The following is a 12055-nucleotide window of genomic DNA, read 5'->3' as shown; positions in this document are numbered from 1 at the left end:
TATGTCCCAAGGACAAGGTTGAGAACCCCTAGGTCAAACTGGTGAAGTTTACTCCTCTAGCAGTGGTCACACATTGTAGATTTCTAGGATGCAACTCTAGTGTTCAAGGGCAACAAACTAGTCAGATTTTCATGGTAATCCAAAAATGCAAGTTGAGTTCTTAGTCCAAATATATGAAAACATGTATTTTGAAAAACAATCATACTAATGTATGCAAAAGTGCAAATGTCACAGAAATAGCTGAAGTGCAGACCCTTAAACAGGGATGGGATCACAAGCAAACATGCATATATTTTACTACTTTTGTCATTTGTTTGTAATATAAAAGTATACTGAAGCAAAAATGAAAGCAGTAAATCTAGAAATGACACGAGGCCAGTCCGAGGAAGTGCCAGTTTTGTGTGTTTGAAGAAACTAGCTAATGGTGCTGAATTATAAGGAATTGCTTTGTCACACAAAATTCCCTGCAGGTTTCAGGGAGTGTTTGTGTTAGAGCTTTTCTTCTATCCTGGGTGCCTTTTTTTCACCCCCATTTAAGCATGGTAGCTGCTTTGTGGCATTCTGTTCTGTAATCCCCTGGGAAGTGGATAAAGCATCCAGGGAGGTTAATGGAGACCAGCCGCAAATGGGGTAGGGCGGGATGTTCAGCATGAAACCCTTTTTGTTCCCATTTAAACTGCAGCCTGCAGCAAGCAAAAGCAAACTGTGGCTCAGCAGCACTGTTTTATCTCCATTGGCTTTTGCTGCTTATAAACCTCCAGAAATGGATGGCTGTTAGAAGGTTTTTTTTTTTTTTTTTCATGAGTTTTTGCTGTGAATAATAAAGCACTTTGCTGCTGTCTCCTCTAGTTCATTTGGAGTTAAGTTCTTCCACTGTAAATGTCTGCAGGCAAATAACTAGTTTAGAAGTAGGTTGGATTTGAAACCAGCTTCAGAATATTGCATGGCTGATGGTTCTATGTTCATGCACATTTCTGCTTTATTTTTGTCACAGACTCCACATTTTTTCATCATGTATTTTGCTTTAATTTTTCATCATACTCTTCCCTTCCTCAGCACACCTTTGGTAATGCTTTTCTTTTCAAGCAGTACAAATTCTGGAGCTATAACTTGCTCAATATTGCCATTTTATTAGCTTAATAAAGCATGTTTGTGCCCTGGGTGTTGGTAAGTATCCTTTTTTGTGTCTGACTGCTGAATAGCAAGAATTTTAGGGACTACCAAGACCATCATGTCTATCTGATATCAGCCGGTGTGGGGTGCACAGATAGACATGTACACTTGCACAATCATGGTCTCACCTGAATATCTTTGTGGTCAATCTCTGTTTTATAGCAGCTAATGCCACAAGAGAATTGTCTCTGGAGGGGTAATGGGGCTTTTGTGGCAAATGTTTAGACATTAACAGTTGTTTGTGGATAGAAAGCTAATTATTTTTTTATCTCCTTATGCAACTTTGCTTGTAGACAGTACTGATAAGTTATTCTAACCCCCTTTCCCCTCCCATTTTTGTACCTATCTGAAGAGACTGCTTAATGTTTAATTACAAAATTTTCTAGACTTTGAAAAATAGCTTTCACAGTTTGCTTTGTTGAACTGGACTTCCCTCACTGTTTGGACTGAAGTAGAGGTCTCCTGGCAAACTCTCCCTCAGTATTATTCTTACAGCATTAGGGTCAAGCTTCCTCCAAGGTTGAGTCCACCCATCTACTTGGAAAAGAAGTCTTTAGCATTGCAGTTCAAGTTGGTCTGGCCCATATAGCCAGCTACTGGTTGAAACTGTAAAAGAAATGAGCAAGGACTGGTCTAGAGCAAACAGACTAGAGATACTGCATGAAAAGTAATATGTGCAAGTGATCTAGGTATGTATAAGAAATAAAATGTCAGAATCCTGTTGTCCATTTATGCCAAGAAACCTCTTGAGTCAGGAAATAGTAACAGCTGCTTAGGATCTCAACCAAAATTGGGGTGAGGTCTACAGAGAAGTCCTGCACAATAGTAGTTAGTAGGGGTGTGCATAGGCAGAAAAATTTGGTTAATTTTTGTCTGAAATTTTCCTTATTTTGAGGGGTGTGTCCCCCCTCCCAATTTTTCCTCATATTTGTTTTAATAGAAATTTGTTAATGGGTGCTATAGTATTTTAACACACACTAATTGACTTAAGCTGCATTAATTCATAGGTTTGTGTGTGTTAACTTTAGTACATGCTAAATTGATTTAGGTACCACTAATGAATCTGCTTTCCTCATTTGAGATCGTACAAGGTACTTGTGGCCTGGGTTGGTCACTGTTGGAACCAGGATACTGGGCTTGATGGACCTTTGGTCAGTCTGTCCCAGTAGAGCAACACTTAATGTTCTTATGAATGCACACCTCTTGATAGGGGATATAAAGTAGAGGTAAAACTTCCCAGGGTAGTTAAGAAGAAAAAAGCTAGTAAAGCCAGATCAGTCCTTGTTCCAGTTGAGCTGGAAGCACAAAGGAGCAGGAGGAAACTGGCAGGCAAAATATATTTAAAAAGAAAAAACACAAACACTATTGGACAATAAAACAATTGAAGTAGTCCTATTCCTGTACCAGAAACCTTGTACAGAGACAGACCTTTATTGTGCATGAGAACGGCCCAAAAAGGTTTGGCATGTGGAGAATGCTTTATTTCATACTGTAATCCTCAAATTGCTGTACTGCATTTACAAGAACAGCCTCCTCTACTCTGTCAGTACCATAATAAGGGTAGTTTTTTTGCCCTTCTGAAGGCCTTACAGAGTGTTTTTTTTTTTCTTTTTTTTAAGAAGTGGGACCAGACTTGTGGAAACCTAATCCTGTCTCTCCCCCTGCCCCACCCCTCCCCAATGATTTTTTTTTAAAGCAGAGTAGTGAAATTTGAGAAGCTCTCCAGTTTGAAGTTATGCCAAGCTGAACACAACTACCTTTGTTGTAACTCTGGTTTAGATGGCTAAGGTGGATTCTGCAGGTATAAATTAGAAATAGAGGACAAAGCAGATTACTCTCTTGCCTCCCCCCTCCCCCCCCCCCCCCCCCCCACCAACAGAATTTTGAACCTACTTGTTTGCCTGTTATACCCTGTACTTTCTTAGATTTGAATTTTGCTAGGAGTTTTGCAGCAATTGCTTAGTATTCTGTGTTATGGGGTGAGGGAACAGAAAAGTCAGTTTAGTGTATTTGCAGGCAAAATTTCTAAAATCTTGGGATTGCGGTTATGTTTAAAATTGGCAAAAAATAGTAGTTTTAGTGCTGTAGATCGTTACAGATAGATCTGTAATGATCCATAAGCCATTATTAAGATGGACTTGGGGAAAATCCACTGCTTATTTCTAGGATAAGCAGCATAAAAGGTATTGTACTGTTTTGGGATTTTGCCAGGTACTTGTAACCTGGATTGGCTACTGTTGAAAACAGGATGCTGGGCTTGATGGACCTTCGGTCTGTCCCAATATTGCAACGCTTATGTTATCTCCATAGGATGTTAGTGTCATATTAGCAAAGATGGGGAAAGAGAATCTGTGCAGTAGTTTACATTTGGTATTTTAGTACAGTCAAAGCATGGATTTAAAACTTAAAATGCGTCAGTCATACATACCAATGCAGTTAATTGTAGGTTCTAATGGAGAGTGGAGAGAAGAGAGTGGGGAAGGGTGGATATACTGCAAGAGATTAAAAAAAAAAGAGCGAGCGAAGAAAAGAAGGGTCATAATTACATTACATTTAAGGACAAGCCATATAGATCTGTGGTGGAGAGGAAGGGATTGTAGGTGGCATTTCTGTGCAGACTTGAATAGGCCATATGGTCTGTATCTGCTCTCATTTTCTCTGTGTTCAGTGTGTTTCTAGAACTTGACACTGTTTTCTTCTCATCCTGTCAACATTTTAAAATAATGAAAATGGATGAAGTAGTGCCCTTTAGGGAAAATATAAAAATTTTAAGTGAGATTTGCTTTCACTTATTGCTTGCTAAGGCTGTACTTCCAAAACGTTTTATCCATTGTGACATTTTAATATTTAGACTATCAGACTAATATAGAATACATTACAGTAATCCAACCTTGATGTTATGGTGTGAACTACAATGTCAGGACTTGCCTTCTCTATAGAGAGAGACTGTATAGTTATTGCAGATAATAGAGGTGGGGGAGGGGCTCAGTGTGAATGAGTCTAGCTGTCCCCCCCCCCCCCCCCCCCCCCCCCAGTTTCTGACCTCTGATTTAAGAAGGCATTTTCTAAATCCATGTTGAGAGTTTTGTCGGGTATATGATGGCTTCTGTTGGGGACCCACAGGAGCTCAGTTTTGTTTGGGTTCAGGCAAAATTTGTTGCTTTTAGTCCATTCTTGAATTGCTGTTAAAACAAAGTAGTCTGTTTAATCATGTCTGTAGATAAGTCTGGATCAACAGGTATGAGTAGCTGCACATCATCCATGTAGATATAGAACTGAGCATCCATTGACTGAATGAGCTTGGCTAGTGGCTTGAGGTAGATATTAGAAAAAATAGGTGACAGTATCAATCTGTTTGGTACCTCACAGGTCAGCGCCCATAGAGGCGATGAGATGGTGCTGAATGGAATGGACTGTTGCCTATCTGATAGTATCTGAACCAGTAAAGTACTGTGCCATTGGTACCTGTTTCTGCCAGTCATGCTAGCATGATATTGTGGTCCACAGTATCAAAAGCTGCTGAGAAATCCAGTAGGACTAATAAACTTAGGGTACCAATCTCTCTGGGCCTTTATTTTTATAGGCGTTGATTCAACACTGAGTAATTCCTGTAGTTTATTGACCACAGGGATATGCAAGCATAGTTAAAGTTTTCTGCAAGGAACTGATATTGAATGAACAGTTTCAAAACAAGGATGCCCAGAATAGAACAGAACTTAGGCATGTACTTCATTGAAAGGAATCCAGTTTCTGTCCAGTTTCACACCATTATTTTTTCTGAATGCCTCTAATGCAATATATTTCTAAAATATTCAGGGTTAAACCTACTTTTAACTTGATAATGTGAACAAAACTGTAAAGTTAAAACCTTTCACAAAGAATATTTGCAATTAGGCATCAATATCTGTCAAGAATGCATACTGTTGGGTTGTAGTGTTAGAGGAGTGTCTCCTTTACAAGCAGGCTTTCCATGTGGTTATTCATCATCTGCCTTGTATTGGTGATTGAACCTGAAAAGGTGGAATATAAATGTTTTAAATGGGTGCTGAGGGAGGACAGGGCCATAGCACAAAAACTACTGAAACTGGAAGGTATAAAAGAGCAAAATGACAAATTAAAGAGCAATAAATCACCAGGTCTTCATTTTCACTTTGGCATTGTGAAACAGCTCAAATATAAAATTATACACTGGCTAGTAGCAATCTGTAACCTGTTATTAAAATCAGCCACTGTGCCCAAAGACTGGAGGGTAAACCATGTAGCTCCAGTTTTCAAATAGGGCTCATGATAGAAGTTATTCTGAAGAACAAAATTACTGAGTATATTGATAGGCATGTCTTAATAAGGAAGAACCCATATGGATTTAGCTAAGGGAAATCTTTTGCCTTCCCATCTATTTGAATTTTTTTTTGGTATAAATAAGTAGGAGCTGGTGGATTAGTGTGTTTGGATTTTCAGAAGACGTTTGATAAAACCCTCCTGAGACCCCTTGGAAAATTCAATAGGTTGTAGGATAGAATGCAGTGTCCTGTTGTGACTTGGTAACTAGCTAAATAACTTAGGAGTAGAGCTGAACTAAACAGGCAGTTATCCAGTGGAAAGAATTATAATGAAGTGTCCAGGTATCTGTATTGGGACTAGTACTGTATAATATGTATATAAATGACCTGAAAAAGGGCTGTGGTAATTACTTGCAGATGACACACAAGTATTCAAAGTTATCAACACATGAATAGTTAGAAGGAGCTTGGCAAATTGGGGGAGAGGCATCTAAATGGCAGATGAAATTTAATGTATACAATTGTAAAAGGATGGACCTAGGGAAAAATAATTCTAACTATATAGGTAAACAGTGCTTGGTTCTATTTTAGGAGTCACCACGTAGGAGTAATATCTTGAGTCATGAGTAATATATAGGAATCCTCATCGTAATGTGTTGCAGCAGTGGCGAGAAAAAAGCAAGTAGAATAATATGCATTATTTGGAAAGGAATGGAGATTAAAACAATATCCTAATACTTGCCCTATCCCAAACAAGATATAGCAGAACTAGAAGGAGAGTCAGAGAAGAGCAACAATAATGAGAAAGATGATGAGATGCCTCTCTTAAGAAGAAAGGGCTAACTAGGGTTGGGTCTTAATTGAGAATTGATTTGATCGGGTTTTATAAAATCATAAGTGGGCTGGAACAGGTAATAGGAAATAGTTGATTACTCTTTCAAATAGTGTTGAGACTAAGAGACACTTCATGAAACTAACACATAGCAGATTTAAACAAATTGGGGAGAGTTTTTAAACCTAACACCCAAGTTATGAAATGCTGCCAAAGGGATATGGTCAAGGCATTTGGCATAGCTGAGTTGTGGAATTGGATGAGTTCCTGGAGGAAAAGTCCATAAACAGTTACTAACTAGATATTCCTGAGAGAGCCACCAGTGGGAGTATGCAATAAGGAATAGTTATTCTTTTTAGAACCTACCAGGTATTTGATAGAACCATGGCCTGACCCAGCATGGGGCATCTTTTTTTTTTCTGGCCAGCAGTTTTCTTCTGCTTGTTTCTTCTAACGCGGTCAGAATCAGAGGAGAATCTGGCAGTTTTTTCTCCTTATTTTATATCTACTTCTGCCTTCTGAAGCTCACACATATATACTTTAGTTGGACTATTGCAGCAGCAGTCCTGCACTGGAGGACATGTAGCCTGGCTCCCTTTTGGAGCCTTAAGAAGAAAGGCTCATACTCGGTAAAGAAAGAAGACAAGACAAAGCAGTGGAGACAACCAACATGTAGCTATAAACTGTGAAATATTTATTGTTGAGCAATATCCCAACATGGTCTGCATCAGGGATCCAATAATCTGGAGTAGACATAAAACACCAATAAATATAGCAATGTAAAATTGTTAGATATAGGCATGTATAGAGAATAAAAATAACCATTCAATTCTTATTAATTGCCACACATTACGATGTCAAATTTAGAAAGAATGCATAGAAACATAATATGTGTCTGTGTATATATGTATGTTTTTTATTTGTTGGGATTGAGCAGGATATAAATGCTGTAAATAAAGTGTGTGTGATATGTGTGTGTTTGTGATAGATATATAGATATAAACACTCACACATATATATTTTGGCTTTTCTTCATTAGGTGTGAAATATTATTCTTATGCAGATCACATGCTATTGTTAATTCCAGCTGAGCATGGATTGAGTGATATTTCCTCAAAGATTGCTTCCAGTATCTTTAAAGTTAATTATTCTATGGAATTAAGACTTAATGCTGACAAGACTAAATTACTTTGGTTAGATAGAAATACTGATTTTGTTCTAGATTTTTAAAACTATTTCCGATATTCTTTCTTTTAAAGGTGGAAAGAACTTCTAAGGTTCTTGGTGTTATTCTTGACACCACTCTTTCTTTTGAACCTCAGGTAAATCATATTCCTTAGCATCCCTCTGGCCCAGAAATGACTGATGGGTTATGCACGCCTACCAGCAGGTGGCAACTGAGAACTCTGATTCTTATGTGAGCCTATAATATCCATGCTGAGCCTCAGTTTGAATCGGTATTCTCAGTCTCCAGCAGATGGTAGATGTGGTGAGCCCGTCAATCACAGTATTTTCTTCTTGTTTATTCTTCTTAATTATTCTTTACTCTCTCTAAATAAAATTAAAAAAAACCTTTAGGCTGCCTTTCTATGCTCTGTCAGGGTTACTTTTGCTGGCAGAGTCTGAGGCCCGTGGGGGTTCTCTAGTGCCTCCTTACAACCCCGGTAGTCCTTAGCAGTTCTGTTCAGGGCTAGCTGACTTAACTTTTGGACTCTAAACTTCAACCCCTTTGAGGGAAGATTGTGTGCTGAGGGGAGATAGCCACATTTTATTTTTATTAAAAAAAAAAAGCAGGGACACTGAATTTGATTCCTCTTTACTGCTGGTTTTGCTGTCTTGCTTGCTAGAAGTGGCTGTCTCTCCACTGAGTCTGGCCACGCTTGGTTCTACTGGGGGGCAACGAGTGAAAAGTTAAAACAGTGCACTGTTTGTGAGTGCCACAGTGTAACTGCTGCTGGTGTTTTCAAGTATTGCACGGCATCAGTGACTGAAGGGGCTCCGGAGCAGGTTGGTTCCACACCCTCAGATAGTGTCAGTGGGGCCGCAGCTCTGCATGGAAAGCCGGGTCCCAGTAGACAGGCGGTTCCTGTTTCAGTGGGAACTGTCGCCATTTTGGATTCTCAGAGTGTGTTCTGGAGTAGACTCCGTGGCTCTTGCCTCAATCTTCCCTTCTTTCAGTGACTTCTTCGGTGGTGTGGGGGGGAATTCCTGAAGGGGTTTTTCTACCGGAGTTTTTATTGACAATGTATTAAGCCTTTCTTTAAAGCTGTCGGCTCCTCCTTCAGATGCCACCCTGGAACCCTCCAGGAGGCCGCCATCTTCCTTATCTAAGCGCCCTAGGATGCTTTGGGATGAAGAGGTGGAGGATGAAGCTCCTGGAGATTGCGTGGACTCTGACCATTATCTACATTGTGAGGAGGATGGACACTGCGAGGACAGGGACCTCAAGGGATTGATAGACCCTTTCTCCCCTCAGGGTGACTTCCTGCTGGACCCCCTTGATGGTCCGTGTTTTCCACAAGGAGGACCTGCAGGAGCTCATCACTTTAGTCTCTTCCACTCTTTTTTTTTTGAGGAAGAGCCGCTGGCAACAGCATAGTGGATGGTGGACCCTTTGGTGAAAGGGATCCGTAAGTCAGGTAAGACTTTTCCCATGCATCAGGACATCAGAGGTATTCTTTAGGCGCAATAGGACATTCCATATCATCAAGCTGATCAATCCATAGACTGGTGGGTTGTGTCCATCTACCAGCAGGTGGAGATAGAGAGCAAACTTTTGCCTCCCTATATGTGGTCATGTGCTGCCGGAAACTCCTCAGTATGTTCTCTATCTCAGCAGGTGGTGGTCACACACAGCAGCAGCTCTGGCTAGGCCTCCAAGCCTAATCCTTAGGTTTTGTTGAGGCCTGGGGTTGAGGGCTCTTTTGAGCAAGTGCAAACCTGGTGGTGCCAGGTCCCTCCTTTTCTCCCCCCTCCCGCTGGCTCCGTTTAAAAAAAAAAAAAAAAAAAAAAAATTTTAAACGTCTTTAAAGGCGTTTAATTCGACGTTTCTTTAAACGTTCATTGCAGCTACTCACTGGGACACCAGTTCGTTACAGCTCGGAGCGGCAAGCAGGTAATTTTACCTTTTTATAGCGGGCAGGGGGTTCCCCGATTCTTCTCCTCGTGGCATATGGCGTCGGAGGGCGAGGGCGCAAAGGGTCGCTCCCCGGATCGCTGGAGCGCTTCTAGAGGGGATGCGGGGGTTTTTACAACCTGATTCGCCCTTGATGGGTGACAGTTTAGTGACCGATGAATGTCCCGGTCGTTCCTCCGGCGTGGCGGTTTTTTCCCGCCATAAACGCCCATCCCCCGCTCCTCGCCTCCGCCATCTTGGCCGGCCACGCGGCTCGGACGGCTTCTTCGTGGGCCGCCCTTGAGGTTGGAGACATTAATGCCATGAACGCCCTTAATTTGGGCGACGGCACAAGCGGCTAAAGTTAAGCGCCGTTCTTCCCGCGCGGCTCCTTCGCGGAGTTTCGCGCCAGACGCCATTTTGGATGCGCAGCATGTCTCTCCCCCGCTATTGCGAGCGCCGGTTGAGAGTGCGTCTAGGGCTGTTGCCCAGGCTGCGGAAGTGCACAGTCTGGGGGGTTTCTCCCCCGAGTTTGTTTTGCTGCTGCATCAGGCTTTCCTCATGCAAAACGCTGCCCCTGCTCCCTCTTCTGATAAAGAGGTTGAGGTTCCCAGAGGTAAACGCCCTCGGGTTGATTTCCAGGCCTTGGAGGACTTTGTCTCCTCCGATGTAGATGAGGGCAGCGTGTCTGAGGTCTCCCAACGGTCCTTTGCGGATTCCTTGGAGGAGATAGATCCCCGCTCGGATGGAGCGGATGACCCCTCTGCAGCGCGGCTTTTTAGCCCAGAGGATTTGCCCAACCTGTTTTTACAGGCCATGGACACTTTGAAGATTTCCTCTCCGGAGGACGTCTTTCCCTCAGCCCCTGTTGGCTCTGCCATTATGCTGGGGACGAAGCGCCCGCCTAGATCCTTCCACGTGCATGATGCCATGCACACCTTAATTGCGGCTCAATGGGATGTCCCGGAAACGAGCCTTAAAGTGGCTAGGGCTATGTCCCGCCTCTATCCTTTGGCTGTGAGTGAACGTGAGGCCTATCTGTGGCCTACCGTGGATTCTTTAATCACTGCGGTGACTAAGAAAACGGCGTTGCCGGTGGAAGGTGGCACGGCCCTAAAGGACGCCCAAGACAGAAGATTGGAGGCGGCCTTAAGGTCGTCCTTTGAGGCAGCTGCTTTAAGTTTGCAGGCCTCAGTTTGCGGCTCCTATGTGGCCAGGGCGTGCCTGACTATGGTGCAGCGGGCTTCCCCTCGGATCTTTCCTTGAGGGCTGATTGGCCGGCCCTGGAATCGGGCTTAGCCTATTTGGCAGACTTGCTGTATGATGTCTTGAGAGCCTCAGCTAAAGGCATGGCTCAGACAGTCTCTGCGCGGCGGTGGCTTTGGCTGAAACATTGGTCTGCTGACCACGCCTCTAAATCCCGCCTGGCTAGATTGCCTTTTAAAGGCAAGCTGCTCTTTGGGGTCGAGCTGGACAAAATCGTGTCCGATCTCGGCACGTCTAAGGGCAAGAAATTACCAGAGGTCAGGGCTCGGGCTAGTACTCGTCCCGGTACCTCCAGAGGACGGTTGCTGGAAGCCCGTCGGTACCGCCCGGGCAAGTCGGGTTCCTCTGCCCCCTCTTCCTTCAAGAGGAATTTCTCCCCCAAGCAGCATTCCTTTCGCAGAGACCGCCGTCCCGGAGGTGCTCCCTCCGGTCCTCCCCCAGGGTCTCGTACCCAATGACGGGGCCTTAGTCCATGCCCCAGTGCAGATTGGAGGACGGCTGTCCTCGTTTCTGGCGAGTGGACCACTATAACTTCAGACGCGTGGGTGCTGGAAGTCATCAGAGACGGCTACAAGCTAGAGTTCTGCCAACCCTTAAGAGACGGGTTTGTACTCTCTCCCTGCAAGTCTCCGGTCAAGCTGTGGCAGTGCAGCAGACCTTGGACAACCTGATCCGCCTGGGTGCGGTCGTTCCGGTGCCAAAAAATCAGATTGGCAAGGGACGTTACTCCATTTACTTTGTGGTTCCAAAGAAAGGAGGTTCTGTCCGGCCTATCCTCGACCTCAAAGGGGTCAATTGGGCCTGGAAAGTGAGGCACTTTCGCATGGAGACTCTCCGCTCTGTTATAGCGGCAGTGAAGGCAGGAGAGTTCTTGGCTTCCTTGGACATCAAGGAAGCGTACCTGCATATTCCCATCTGGCCTCCTCTCCAACGCTTTCTGCGTTTTACAGTCCTGAGACGACACTTCCAGTTCAGAGCCCTCCCTTTCGGGTTGGCTACTGCTCCGCGGACCTTTTCCAAAGTAATGGGGGTCATAGCGGCCTTCCTGCTAAAGGAAGGAGTACAAGTCCATCCTTATCTGGACGACTGGTTGATCCGAGCCCCCTCTTATGCAGAGTGCGGCAAAGCTATGGACCGGGTAGTTGCTCTTGTGAGCTCCCTGGGATGGATCATCAACTGGAAGAAGAGCCAACTGCGCCCGACTCAGTCCCTGGAGTATCTGGGAGTTCGATTCGACACCCAAGTGGGCAGAGTGTTCCTGCCAGACAATCGGATTGTCAAGCTTCAGGCTCAGGTGGACTAGTTCCTAGTAGCCTCTCCTATTCGGGCTTGGGACTACGTGCAGCTGTTGGGCTCTATGACGGCCATGATGGAAGTAGTGCCCTGGGC

At 43.8% G+C, this 12055-nt stretch overlaps 1 protein-coding gene across 1 annotated transcript in view; it reads left to right on the top strand.

Moving 5' to 3' along the window:
- The window catches only part of LRP6 (LDL receptor related protein 6), a 280419-nt gene that overhangs the window by 149726 nt on the left and 118638 nt on the right, over positions 1-12055 (top strand). The gene's annotated exons all lie outside the window — the stretch shown is intronic.

Source organism: Microcaecilia unicolor, chromosome 9 (genome assembly GCF_901765095.1).
Source record: "Microcaecilia unicolor chromosome 9, aMicUni1.1, whole genome shotgun sequence".
Classification (NCBI taxonomy): domain Eukaryota; kingdom Metazoa; phylum Chordata; class Amphibia; order Gymnophiona; family Siphonopidae; genus Microcaecilia; species Microcaecilia unicolor.
The sequence above is the reverse complement of the archived record's forward strand: the minus strand, read 5'-3'. Positions and strand labels throughout refer to the sequence as shown.